Genomic DNA, 13,015 nt, shown 5'->3' on the forward strand with positions numbered 1-13,015 from the left:
CTCCCAGATTTGAATATTATATATGTTGGGCTATCGAGTCCTTGGGTGGGGTGGGAGGGTGAGGATTAAAAATAGAACCAACAGAAACTGAAGGACCATGGCCCTTTCCCCAAAACCAATCCAACTTCATCAAGGGGGGCAATGGAGGGGGAGGTGCTGATCTCCTCTCTCTGGTGACCGTTGATAGGACACAAGGAAATGGTATGAAGCTGAAAGGGAAGTTCAAATTGGACATTAGGGAAAGGTTCTTCAACGAGAGGGTGGTTGGTCACTGGAACAGGCTCCCCAGGGAAGTGGTCACAGCACCAAGCCTGTCAGAGTTCAAGGAGCATCTGGACGACAAGCTTAGTCATATGGTTTAGTTTTAGGTAGTGCTGCAAGGAGCAGGGAGTTGGACTCGATGATCCTTATGGGTCTCTTCCAACATGAGATATTCTATGATAAGGTGTACAGATCGTCATCTGTATATTACATGATCAAGGCGACATCAAAAAGGGCACTTCACACACCAACACAACAGTGTGGCCAGTTAGAAAACCAAGGGGACCTTGTGCCTTACTATTGACTATCGTGTGTTGAATCAAGTCACACCTGCCTTAGCTCCTCTGGTAGCCTACCTGCTGGAGATGAATGCAAAGGTGCAATACAGGTATAAGTGCTTTTTGGTATTGGACTTTTCTAACGGGTTTTGGTCTATCCCTTTGAAGCAGTGGGACACTGAAAGGAAAACTGCATTCACTTGGGAAAGTGATCAGTATTTTTGGACATGATTATCCCAAGGCTTTCGTAACCCCCTGTCCATTTTCCATCAGTAATTAAACGAAGTTCTAAAAGTGTTAAACACCAAGGACAAGTGGTGGACCCAACACATCGATGATATTTAAATTATGGCAGAAGCAAGAGAAGCATGTTTGGAACATATTGAACAAGTTATTGAAGTTATAGAGAGGATGGGTCTTAAAGTAAATGACACCAAAGCACAACCTGTTACACAAGAGGTGGAATATCTAGGTATAAAGCTAGGTCCTACTGGGTGGGGAATTACCTCCGCCCAGGAAATAACGCATGCATTTAACCCCTGCCAGCAATAGGAAAACTTTCCAGAGATTTTAAGGGTTTGTAGGTTTTTGTAAAGAATTTATACCAGATTACAGTGCCATAGCAAATCCTCTGCAAAATTTGCTGTGAAGTACAGGAAACTATTAGTTGGGAGAGGACGAGGCCAACAATTGGAATAAAATTATTACACCTATAAGGGAGTCAGAAGAATCAGGCAACACCATTAGTGGAGTTTACATGATACAAGAAATAGCCTTGGAGTATGCAAGTTGCCACGTTTCATTGTAGAGCATGGTGGACATGGCCAGAATTATTCACCGCAAAGGGAATTAATTAACCCTGAAGAGGTTAAATGACAAAATGGGACTTTTTTTGGCTCTTTATGGGATGCTGGGAATATGGCTCTTGGGGTGTGGAATGTGAAAAAAAAATAGCAGATACGTCTGCACATGCAAATCACCTCCAAGCAGCAGTGGAGCTGCTAACAAAAGGAGGATTAGCCTCTGGACAAGTATTGAAATCCACAGACATGTTGGTGGCAGCTCTGGGAACTGAATCAATTAAAGTCACAAAAGCATTCATGCAGTCTATCTGTATGACCGTAGATAATATAACATGGGATGCTGCATGTATGCAAGTACAATTAGCCCTTAATGAACATCTTTCACATGTTATACAAGGCATCACTCTATATCTGTGGCCACTAGGAATACAAGGTCACAACTTGCCATGCAACATAAAATCCCATTGGGCTTTTAGGGATACATGGACTACTTTCTGGGAAGGATGTACAAAGGGGATTTGCCAGTAAAGGGGGTGGGAAACAGGACATGGAAAAATGCATAATTTATCCATGGGGCCTGCAGGGGAGTGCCTCTGGGACTTGGTAATACACGGAAAAATCAATACATGAAATGGATCACAATTCATAATAAAAACCCCTCAGAATCAGACTTGAGTAATCAGGAGGAGGTGCAGATTTGTGGGAGGAGTAGCCCTTACAACCACCTGAACTTTCCTGTACCAAAACAATGCGTGCTGGGGAACAGTTTGCATTTGGGCAATGGTTTTGTTGGGAGGTGAATGCTACCCTCCTCTGGGAAAATGTGACCATTATGCAAACACAACTGATAAAGAAGTGTGGGCTCCTTCTAAAATATGGGTAGGGTTTCCCTCTTGCTGCTGTGCCATGCCACATGACAATCATCTCCTTCATCCTGGCAAAGTCTGTATGCACACAAAAACCAGGAGCTGGCCCCTACAATTTGGATTTCACTGTAGGTACCCAATCCTAGCCTTGCTTTAAGGTAATGCAGTCTTCAACTTTACAATGAATATTACACAAGAAGCAAAGATCACATTTATTGTGGTGTGTGATATATTGCATACTATGATTAATAAAGGCCTTAATGGCCTTACAGAACTGAGAACAAAAGTATTAATAGATGTAGTACTGCAGTTTCAACTGCTCTTTACAGTTAATGAATTAGAAAGATCATAAATTATAGTTTTAATCTATTATCACACAGATAGAATTGGTACTTCTCTTAGCCAACAGAATACATCTCTCCAAAATTATGAAAGATGAATGTGATGTCCCAAGCAGAAAAGCAGAAATACTTTTACAATAGTTAATAGTTGTTGATAGTTATTTTTGTATGGTCCCTGCCACAGAATCTTGTGATCATTGACAACAGAATTTTGTATTTGGTGATTGTCTCTCTTTCACCCACACAGTCACACTTCCCTTCAGGAAGATTACATTAATTTCTTGGTTCAGGCCTTCTAGTTGACAATTCTAATGCTGGCTCTTGGGGAACATCTGCTTGTTGACTGATCCCTGTATTCTTGCATTTGGCTTACAGCTTCAGTGAGGTTCTTTTTCTTTGGGAACTTATTTTTTGATAACTTCAGTCTCTTCAGTGACAATAAGAAGTTCTTCATGGACAACTTCTTGAGGTGTTAATTCATCTTGATGAAACGCTGAAGTATTTTGATCTCTGTTTAATGAAACAGAAGTATAATTGGAATCTAGCTGTGGATAGAAAGGTTGTTTTTACCTGAAAACATCGAGATTATACTGTGCTGGGCATTGCCACTCTAGCTGGCTCAGAACAGTAAACCCAGGTATCTGTTTGCTTACATATGGCAATTAGAGATCCTTCAAAATCTTTTGAACTCTTCCATTTAGAGAGAATAGAGCAGGAGTGTTCCTCTTTTCTCAGGAGACAGCTTAGGTTTTCTTTAGGGGCAAAGCTACTTTCAGAAGTTCCTGCTGTCCTCCAGCATGACCTGTGTTGATGGTCTTTGTGTCTCCTTCTTTCCTGAAGATCATCACTTCTCTGTCAATGTAATGTGCCTTGCTGTAAACCAGCTCTGTTAACTCATACACGTTCAAAACACACACACAATTTTTTTCTTAACACAAATTGTTCTCTAGAGGACATCAGTAGGGATGCTTACTTTTGCCTTCAGAAGGTCAAACTCTGCTAATCCTTTTCAATGTATGTAGTATCCTACACAATCAATGATCCCTTTCTTTCTGATAAGATCACATTTGGATAAAATCACACTGTAAAGCTGCTTGTGGCAATGAATCTGAAATATGTAAGCAGAATTTTGGAGCCTCTTCTCTCCCAAGTCTAGATTTCAGTAGGCCATTAAAAATTAAAGCAAAGATACTCTGTCCTGTTAATCAGCATGCCTTTCTCGAGAGTATCTATTTCCCAAATTACAGGAATCCAAATATGGATTTTTCCAGTCACCTCTCCTCAAGGAGTAAGGACATGGCAAAGTGAAAATGTCATCCAGCTTATTTACAGAGGAACAGGACTTTTTTGCATCCTGCATACGGAGGTAGAATCCCAGGAGATCTTCCCTCTTTGGTCTTTCGGTGGGCTGCTTCTTCCGCCAGGGTCTTGCTGACTGATGTTCTGTCTCATTGATTCTCGTTATGCACTGGGTTGTTTTGTCCACATATTTCCCACCTTCCAAAATGTCACAAAACAATTAGTGACTATTAACTTCAAAATGAGAATTGTCTGTAGGCAGCATAATGAATGGCCAAAGGAAAGCTTTGTCAATATTTCTCAAAAAACAAGGCCTTTATCTGTGAGATCTTGGTGATGTCTGTGCAGCTATCGGTTCAGTGCTGGATGCATAAGCTAGCTATAAAGTTTGACTGCACAAAGTAATCATGGCATAAGTGTTTAAAATTAAATACACATTCGAGAGAACATCAGCAAAGGTTATAAGCAAATATCAGGTAGTAGAGCTGTGGTGGGTTGATGTTGGCTGGATGCCAGTTGCCCACCAAGCTGCTCTATCACTGCCCTCCTCAGCAGGGTGAGGGAGAGAAAATAAGATGGAAAAACCCTTATGGGTCAAGATAAAGTCAGTTTAATAAAGTAAAAGCAAAGGTCATGTGCGCAAGTCAAGGAAGCAGGGCTTCAGTATGTGTAGTGATTGCTTTGAAAGACAAACATCATAAATAATGAATGCCTCCCCCTTCCTCCTCCTTTCTCTTAGCTTTTATTGCTGAGCAGATGTCACATGGTATGAAATATCCCTTTGGTCAGTTTGGGTCAGCTGTCCTGGCTGTGTCCCCTCCCAAGATCTTGCCCACCCCCAGTCTATTGGGGGTGGGGAGGGGTGTGTGTGAGGATGTGGATGCTGGAGAGACAGCCTTGATGCTGTGCCAGCACTGCTCAGCAGCAGCCAAAACAGTGGTGTGTTACCAACACCTTTCTAGCTACAAATACAAAGCACAGCACTATCACGGCTGCTATGGGGAAAACTAACTCCATCACAGCCAGACCCAATACAAAAGCTTATTGAAAACTTACCTATGTTCATCTTTTGCATAAAACCAACAGTGGGATGGTCATAGGATGTGTGAGAAAGCAGGCCTCTTGTGTCAGCAGGATCAATAGTTTTCATGGTGCTGATCCTAATAACTTCTGTTTACTCTTCCTGCTGTCCTAGATCTTTGTTTCTAAACTGCTTAGTAATGGACTGCTGCTAGGCAAGATAAAAGATTTGTTCCCTTTTCTCCTTCTTGAGAAGCTGATCACAAACTGTGAAGGAAATGGAAGTAGATGCTGCATTTATTGTTGGCCAAAACAAAACGAAACCAACTGCTTCATACCTGCAGAGTTCACAGAGCCTGACTGTGGCTTAACTGTTCCCCTGGTGAGGTAAGTGGAAATGATATGTTGAAACAACATATCCATATAAGGCTAAAAATAGAAATGAATACTGTGGGATAATGACAGGAACACATACTGCAGTATACTTCCTCTGTAGGCTTTCAAGTCAAGTTTAACCTGTTCATAATGATCTACAGCTCACCCTGAATAAATTGAGACCGTCAGAAAAGGAACTGGCAAATTCACCTCAGCTTTTACTGACTAACAATATTTTTGACCAACTCAGTGCAGTACTTCAAGGTAGAAACAAGTAACAATGTCTCTTGTAGAAAATGAGCGTAAGGAAACTCAGTGCATGTTCCAGTTTTCTCTCACCAAACCTAAATAATGCAGCAAATCGTGCATCAATTCTAAGAACACTTAAAAAAAAAACCAAACAACAAATCAAATACAAAGCCAAAAAGTCTCTGTCAAATGAGTATACATTACAGACCTTCAAGGGTTTTTTATAGTTGATGCATGAAAATACTATCCAATGAATACAGGCACAGAGAAATAATCTGAAAGGGAGCCCAGAAGCCAAAAATCTAAATGCTTTCTCAGAAAGTACTCACTTTGCCTGCATATACAGAAAGGTGTATAAAATGTGTGAGAGGTATATATGTTTAGAGAGATCTCAAGAATATACAAAAACATTTTGCCGGCTACAAAAGTTTACCAAAATTTGAATACCACCTGATTCAGTACTTTCAGTATTCTGATTAAAATACGCAGTCCATAATATATAGTAATATGCACAACCATTTTACCAGTGTTTTCAAAATTTCATAATTCAACAACTGTGCAAGTATATATTAAGACTCACTGATTTTACTGACATGTAGCACACTTGAAATGGAGTAAACCCAAGTGCTGTGTTTAACAAGGGCTAATTTCACAATATCCAGGAGGTCCTTTTTCTTTAAAATTCAACTTTAACAAGTCCACTTGCAAGATTATTAATGCCAGGTCACAGCAAAGCGAGAGTGTTATGCAAGGTTACAGCCAAAAATACTGAAGTCATACACACACCTTTAGTAAACGTAAGCACGCTAAGTTACATTAAGTCATTACATGCACATATGATTTTAATAAACAAGTATATTTTTAGCTGCGAGACATCTTTTCCTGGTGTTTTGAAGGTTTGCCTGAAGAATCTTTCTGGATTCCATAAAGCAGCTGCAGTAGAAGACGTGTTGTTTGTGCCAGGTTAATCAGCAGTGTAACTGTGGAATATTTGCTCGTTTCTGAATACCTGCAGAAAGGAAATACAGAGGGAAATGCTGACTGGATGTACGGAAAAAAAATTCACCATGAGAGTGTTTAAACACTGAAACAGGTTCCTCAGGGAGGCTGCATAATCTCCATCTTTAAACAGTCTCAAAACTTGACTGAAGAAGGCCCTGAGCAACCTGCTCTCTGACTTAGAAACTGGCCCTGCCTCGAGCAGGAAGTTGTCTTAGATGACTCAAGAGTTCCCTTTCAATCTATGTTTTTCTGTAACTCTATATGCTCTATATGCTTCACAAACCGCTACTTTGCCAACAATATAAAGCATTCATTCAAGGTTAAGTATTTTACAGCATAAGAGATGGATACATTTTTCATATCCAACAGGAGCCACATAAAAATGAGGGACGGCAGGGAATTCCCAAGTTACAAAGCATAATTTGAAAGAGTAAAAATCCTTTCACACAAAATTCGGTTCCTTACTTCTGATAGAGTAAAAATAAATTTAAAAATTAAATTCCGAAAGCTTTAGAGGTTTAACAAAATCCAATGTAAGTGATTTGTAACCTATGCTCTGGGCCACTCTAATATTTCTTAGTTCATACAAACTCTAAAAATGCCCCTTACAAGCTGAGAGAGAATAATTAGGTTTGAACTCATTATTTATGATGTTAATGTTTCTTAAAACTTGCATGCTACTACATGTCATATTAGAAGTATAACTCACTTACCCAAGTAAATCTTATCTGCAGAATCAGAGAAAACCAGTCTAAACCACCCAGGTTCACAACAACAAAAGCTTTTCCAGGACTAATCAGGAGTTTTTTTATCAAGGAGTTTCTGCCATAATTAAATTTCGGCTTCAAATGCCTGTGATTTTAAGAACTAAAAGAAGAAAACAATTTCTTATTAAAGGTTGAATAAGTGCATAAATTCATTGAAAGGATTTTCCAGGACTTTATCAAAGTGTGTAACAACATGCACTAGTAATTTTTACACTTCCAAGTTTTACATTCCCCCTCCTTTTCAAACTTCTTACATATTTTTCTGAAGTCTGCCCATACATAGAGTCCTTCTGAACTTTTGAGCATGGGAATGCCAACATCTACAAGCCCATCCGCAAGAATATTCTGTGCATCTTTAAGTCACTTTTTGTTGGTGGGAGAAAACACATTATCCAACCAATCTATCATGGCAAGAAAAATATAATTGTTTTATTTCCACCTGTAATGGAAAAATAAAACATTTCAATGGAAACATTTCTAGTGTGGCTAATCTCTGTCCCTAAGGAATTGACTGACAACGTGCTGAACAGGTCCAGGACAGATATGGAAGACAGACAGTTGTGACAGCTTTCCGAATTTCGTGATTTCTGGTATACAGTACTCCAACTCTGATACCACTCATAGCAAAATCCTTGGAGGACAAAAAGAAGAGAGTGAGGTGCAATTTTTACTTTATATTTGTGTTTTGTCAAGCCACCAAGTCTAGAGTCGTTGTGACATATAGGAAAAAAAACCTTCTGGAGTAAATACTAAAGGTTGCCAAATGGAGTCCTAAGCCAGATAAAAACAGCCAGCAACTTCTAAACAACCCTGTGGCAGGGAGGTCAGTGGCTTTAACAGGGTTGCTTTACAGACAACTATGTATATGTATATGTGACCTTACTTGTAACTAACCTTTATAAGTGACCTTACTTTTACCTATATGCTTTATCCTCATTTTCTATCCTGGAAGAGGACACAAGAAGTCTACCTCACTTCATGTTTTGAAGCATCACTACCATCATCACCACATCTTTGGTAAAATGTTTTACTATTCAGCCTGTGCCGTCTCTGTTGGATCTTTTCAAGGAAGAGCACAAAGCGTTAAGTGTAAGTGCGTTTATAATTTTCCATTTAAGTGAGTGGATTATGAATATCAAGACAATAAGAACAGGAAACACTTTAGCCTGAAATACTGGTGAGCACTATTTTGTGGACACTCACAAAACCAAACATTTCCACAAGGAAGAAAAGCAGTTCCAAATACAGAGAGGAATATGAAAAAAAATTGTATGTGACAAGCAATAATATCCTCATTTATGCAATGCTGATCAGAATAAAATCACTGAACATGCTAAGTATTTTGAACTAATGAAGTTTCCTAAACCCTGGAAAAATTACATTTGTAATTTTTTCTTTGCTAGCAATTCCTTGTTAGCTGGAACTCAGAAGAACCCTCTTCAAAATCACATTAGACATGTTTCTTTAATTAACCAAGAGGGTCGTTACAGTAGCGTATTCTCTCTTCTCAGGATCAGAACAATACCTTATTTACAACACTTCAATTCCACTGAAACCTACAGAGAAAGAAACTTGGGCTTGAAACACAAGTTAAGATCTGTTCTTCATAAAATAGAGTCAGGGAGTTTCCCTGCATTTTGTTACAGTGCGCAGATTATAAAATCAATTCAATTCCTGTTGCCAGAGTTGCACCCACCTCAGTCACAAGACTGAAAATCTGCGGAGGTGAAACTGTACAAATGCTTCAATGCTGAGAACTTAATGCTGCTGACAAAAAACTAGGAAAACATGAAAACTGGAAATCAATGCTATGGATACCTGCTTTTTAGCTCTCTGTAACGCAGCTTCTAATTTTTCAACTGTTAACTGGAAAGAAAATCACTCACCTACAGAAGAAAAAAATCAGCAAGAATAAAAAGATGTAAAATATATAAAAAAAATTAAAAATAAGACAGTGAAGGAACACTCCCACCCACCTAGTGAAAATACAATTGCTACTGGCTTTTATAAAACAAAAAAGTTAAACAAAAAGTTTTCCATGGCACTAGTTCAAGGAGGGAAACCAGCAGTTTGACAACAATGCTATTATCACCTTAGAATCTGGAACTAGGATCAGTCTTTTCTATCTAATTCACTATACTATCAGTGACTTACAGAAGAACTTGTGTACCTGAAAGATCACATTTTCTTTTCCTCTGACTGTATGATTTGGTCTTATAAAAGATGCTACCCCTCCTTGCCTTGCCTCACAGATTACCGAGCTTTCAAAGGAGGAGCCAGTGTTACACAACTTATACGGTAGATACATCTTCCAGTGCTTAAGGGGCAAAATTTGCAAACCAAATCTATTAGTAGTAGGAGCGACAGACTTAGAGCTGACAAATTATAATTTGGCATGTGACTGCAGAACAGTGTCTGCACAGAACTAACGTAATCCTACACATCTGATGACAGCAGTCTCGTATCATGCTGCAGTCTGAGAAAAAGACAGGCTGTCTCCGAAAGTGCTAGACTGGTCCTGCCTCTTCACTTGGACTCGGTTTGCATTTTCAGGTTTTTTTTGATTGTTCCCTGAGAAATGTCTGTTAATGTATGTGAATAGCTAAAGGTTTACCTCACTGAACAAAGGCACATGAACAGGCTGTATTCTGCCATATAGCCATGTTTTCAAATTTATACCGCCACAGTACAGAACTGGAATAAGATATCCATCTATCAACATTAAACAAACATTTCTTACGAGCAATTATTTCATTATACTCTAATAGACTAAACTGACAATCTAAGAATTTGACATCTGATTTAATCTCAAAGCCTTCATTGTGGCCTAAACCAATATTTAAACAAAACTGAAAATTTAGCATACGCCAGTCGACCTGAATTCTTTCCCAATATTCTTCCTCAACATTTGCAACAGCAGATTCGACAGTTGTATATATTTTCTGTAAAAGGGAATGGACCTGATCAACTACTTGTTTCATTTATTTATTTAAATAATAATGTCAAATAATGATCATGCTATCACTATTTTTGCTAATGCTCCATTACTATCCATTTTTTGTCAGGAATTGCTGCAAATCTCAGCTACTTCTTTCTGGTTGCCAAGGTGCTACCTTGCAGTCAGGGAGCCTACAGCACTGTGGAACTTGTTTCCATCCTCATTTTTTTGCTGTGAAGTAATCCCAAGTTGGTGGTCTCCTGGAGATACTGCAAAAGCCCTGTGTGACAGGGTTTCAGAGGCGACAGAGTGGGCTTCCTACGTTAACGAAGGGGTAAAAAGGAGCCTGTCAGCATTCAAGCAGAAGAGTTCCTGTAAAAACTGTGCAAATACAATGAAATCTGAACATATTAAAATAGACACAGATACAAATAGCCTTCAGTAGACATCATTTAAATCTAAACAAAACTCTGGTTTCACAGCGCTTTGCTACTGGTACGCTGAAGTCATCGCACCATGTTACTCTACACCACTGCACCCTCCTCCCCAGGGCTCTTGGTGCCAGTAACAGGGTGCTACGAGGGGCGGCACGGCTGCCTGCACTGGACGCCACATAAATCATCCTGCTCAGCTTCCTTCCCTGGCAGCTCTCCGTGGATTTCCCCATTCTCTTCTCTACTGCATGCCTACTCTGCTTTCCTCGTTCCAAACCAGAGAGGAAACCATTCTCCCTTGCTGAGAGCTCTTTTTCATCCTACTGTCTACTTCTGCTGTGAGCAGATCATTTCCTGGGACTCCACTCCTTCTGCTTTGCATTCCCACCTCTGCTTTCTCCTCACCACCACCCTGGTTTGACCAGGAATCCCTCTTTTGCTGCAGCCCCATTCCCCTGTCCCAAATTCCTTCTATGTGTTTGCCTTGCTCAGTTACCCAAATTTTCTCTGAGTCCCAGATTTCAACCCAGTACACCTCCCTCCCTGTGTGCCTACTCCCCCCAGCTTCCACCATGGTTCCCACCTCTTTTTCTCGTAACTTTTCAAAATACACTGCGTTCTCTTGAGACCCTTCTCCTCTTCCTATAATGCTCTTAAAAAACTACAGATTGCATTCCAGAAAGCAACTGGGCCTGCTGATACCCCAAACATTTTCCACTCTGCCAGTGACAAAGAAATACCATGCCTTGCTTCATTCAGGTAGTAAGAGCAGCAGCAGGCTGTCAGAAGTCACAATACGATTATATTCACTGCTAACAAATGTATTTAAGTAAAATAATCAAGTTTTTACTCACCACCAGGGTCACATAATACAGTTGACAGAGTAGCAAAAACAGCACATCAGCCATTCATAACAGTTATCTGAAAGAAGCAGTACAAGCTTTCATTTAGCAATGAAATACTTAGCAGAAATATCAGCACTTGTTTAAATTCCAAAAAACAGATTGAAAAAGCCACACTATTACAACAGTAGTCCTTGAGTGTTACACCTTGCCCTTTTTTTCAAATGGAAAATGAATACTACTATGACTTCTGCAAATCTTGCATATATCCCTCCTGTAGCACCTTGCTGACATTTATGTTCAGATTTATTAATCTTTCTCAGCTTAAGAAAAATAAGATGCAAAGATAAAGCATTTGTCTCACATGTTCCAGATTCAGTGCTTTTGCAGCTCTGGCATAGTCAGTTAGAAATTTGCCAGTTTCTTCTCTGAAGCTAAAACACAGATTTAAAGTCAAATATGCAATCACGTATTTCTCAGGGAAAAAAAGCACAAAATACACACAGAATAATGAAGCTTACCAAAAATAGAACCAATGCATAATTCATTCTGTTATGAAAGCCCTGAAAACTTTGATTAAATATTTCGTCAGATATCCACTGTGCTACATTTTTTGAGACAGAAGCACACAGAAGCCACCTGTTACCTTCAGTAACAGTGACTGTGACTCAACTAGTATTGCTGTTGACTAGATAAACTAGAAAACAGAGCACCTTTGAGCCCACGTGGGATCTGGTTTTGGAGAAAGGACAAGAATTTAGGTACCAGAAAGAGTGAAACCTGAGTCAATGACAATTCTTTAGATCAAGACAGGCTTTCAGCCCGAGTGAAGGCAATGGTGGAGTTCCTATTGATCTTCACGGAGCCAGTATTTCACCTCTACTCTTCACAGCCCCCAGAGCTGCAGATTATCCCTCACTGAGTCTGGAATGAATAATTCCAGGAGTGATTCATCACATCAATACATGTTCCCTTGATGCCAACAAGCACCCGGTTCTTTGTCCTTTGGCATTCCAGGTCTTTGTGGGACATTGAGGGTGGGGAGAAAACCAGAACAAAAATCCAGAAAAGTGACTCCTGCACAGGAACCCAAAAGCTTGCTGGCATGTAGGTAACAGTAACACACCTACCTTTTGGCCTCACCAAAAGAATGAAACCGCACCCAGCTTCACCTAAGCCATGACTGGCACTGACAACAAGCAATGTGATAAATGGGAAAATTAACTTCTTACCTTCTAATACCTTGTGTATAAGATCATGCTGCAGATAATTCATGTCAGGTGTTGTGAGCTAGTGACATGAAAGACAGATACTGTAGAACACAGCGTTCTTGGGAGTTTCTGTTCTGCTGTAGCAAAGTAAAACTTGATTGTTTTTTAAAAAAACATTATTCAGTAATATTAAGGAAATGGAGAATATAAAAATTCATGAGTTACAATTATATTTATACTTTGCACTTCTCTTTTTTTAGTTTTAAGATATTAAAAAACATTAAAACATCATCAAAACAAAGGAAGAAAATAATGAAAGAATTATTTAT

General features: G+C 39.4%; 1 pseudogene; it reads right to left on the reverse strand.

Moving 5' to 3' along the window:
* Positions 1–7,207: 7,207 nt before the first annotated feature.
* Positions 7,208–12,765, reverse strand: LOC104162172 (annotated as a pseudogene).
* Between the last annotated feature and the right edge of the window lie 250 nt (positions 12,766–13,015).

Source organism: Cariama cristata, unplaced genomic scaffold (genome assembly GCF_000690535.1).
Source record: "Cariama cristata isolate BGI_N322 unplaced genomic scaffold, ASM69053v1 scaffold18615, whole genome shotgun sequence".
Taxonomy (NCBI): Eukaryota; Metazoa; Chordata; class Aves; order Cariamiformes; family Cariamidae; genus Cariama; species Cariama cristata.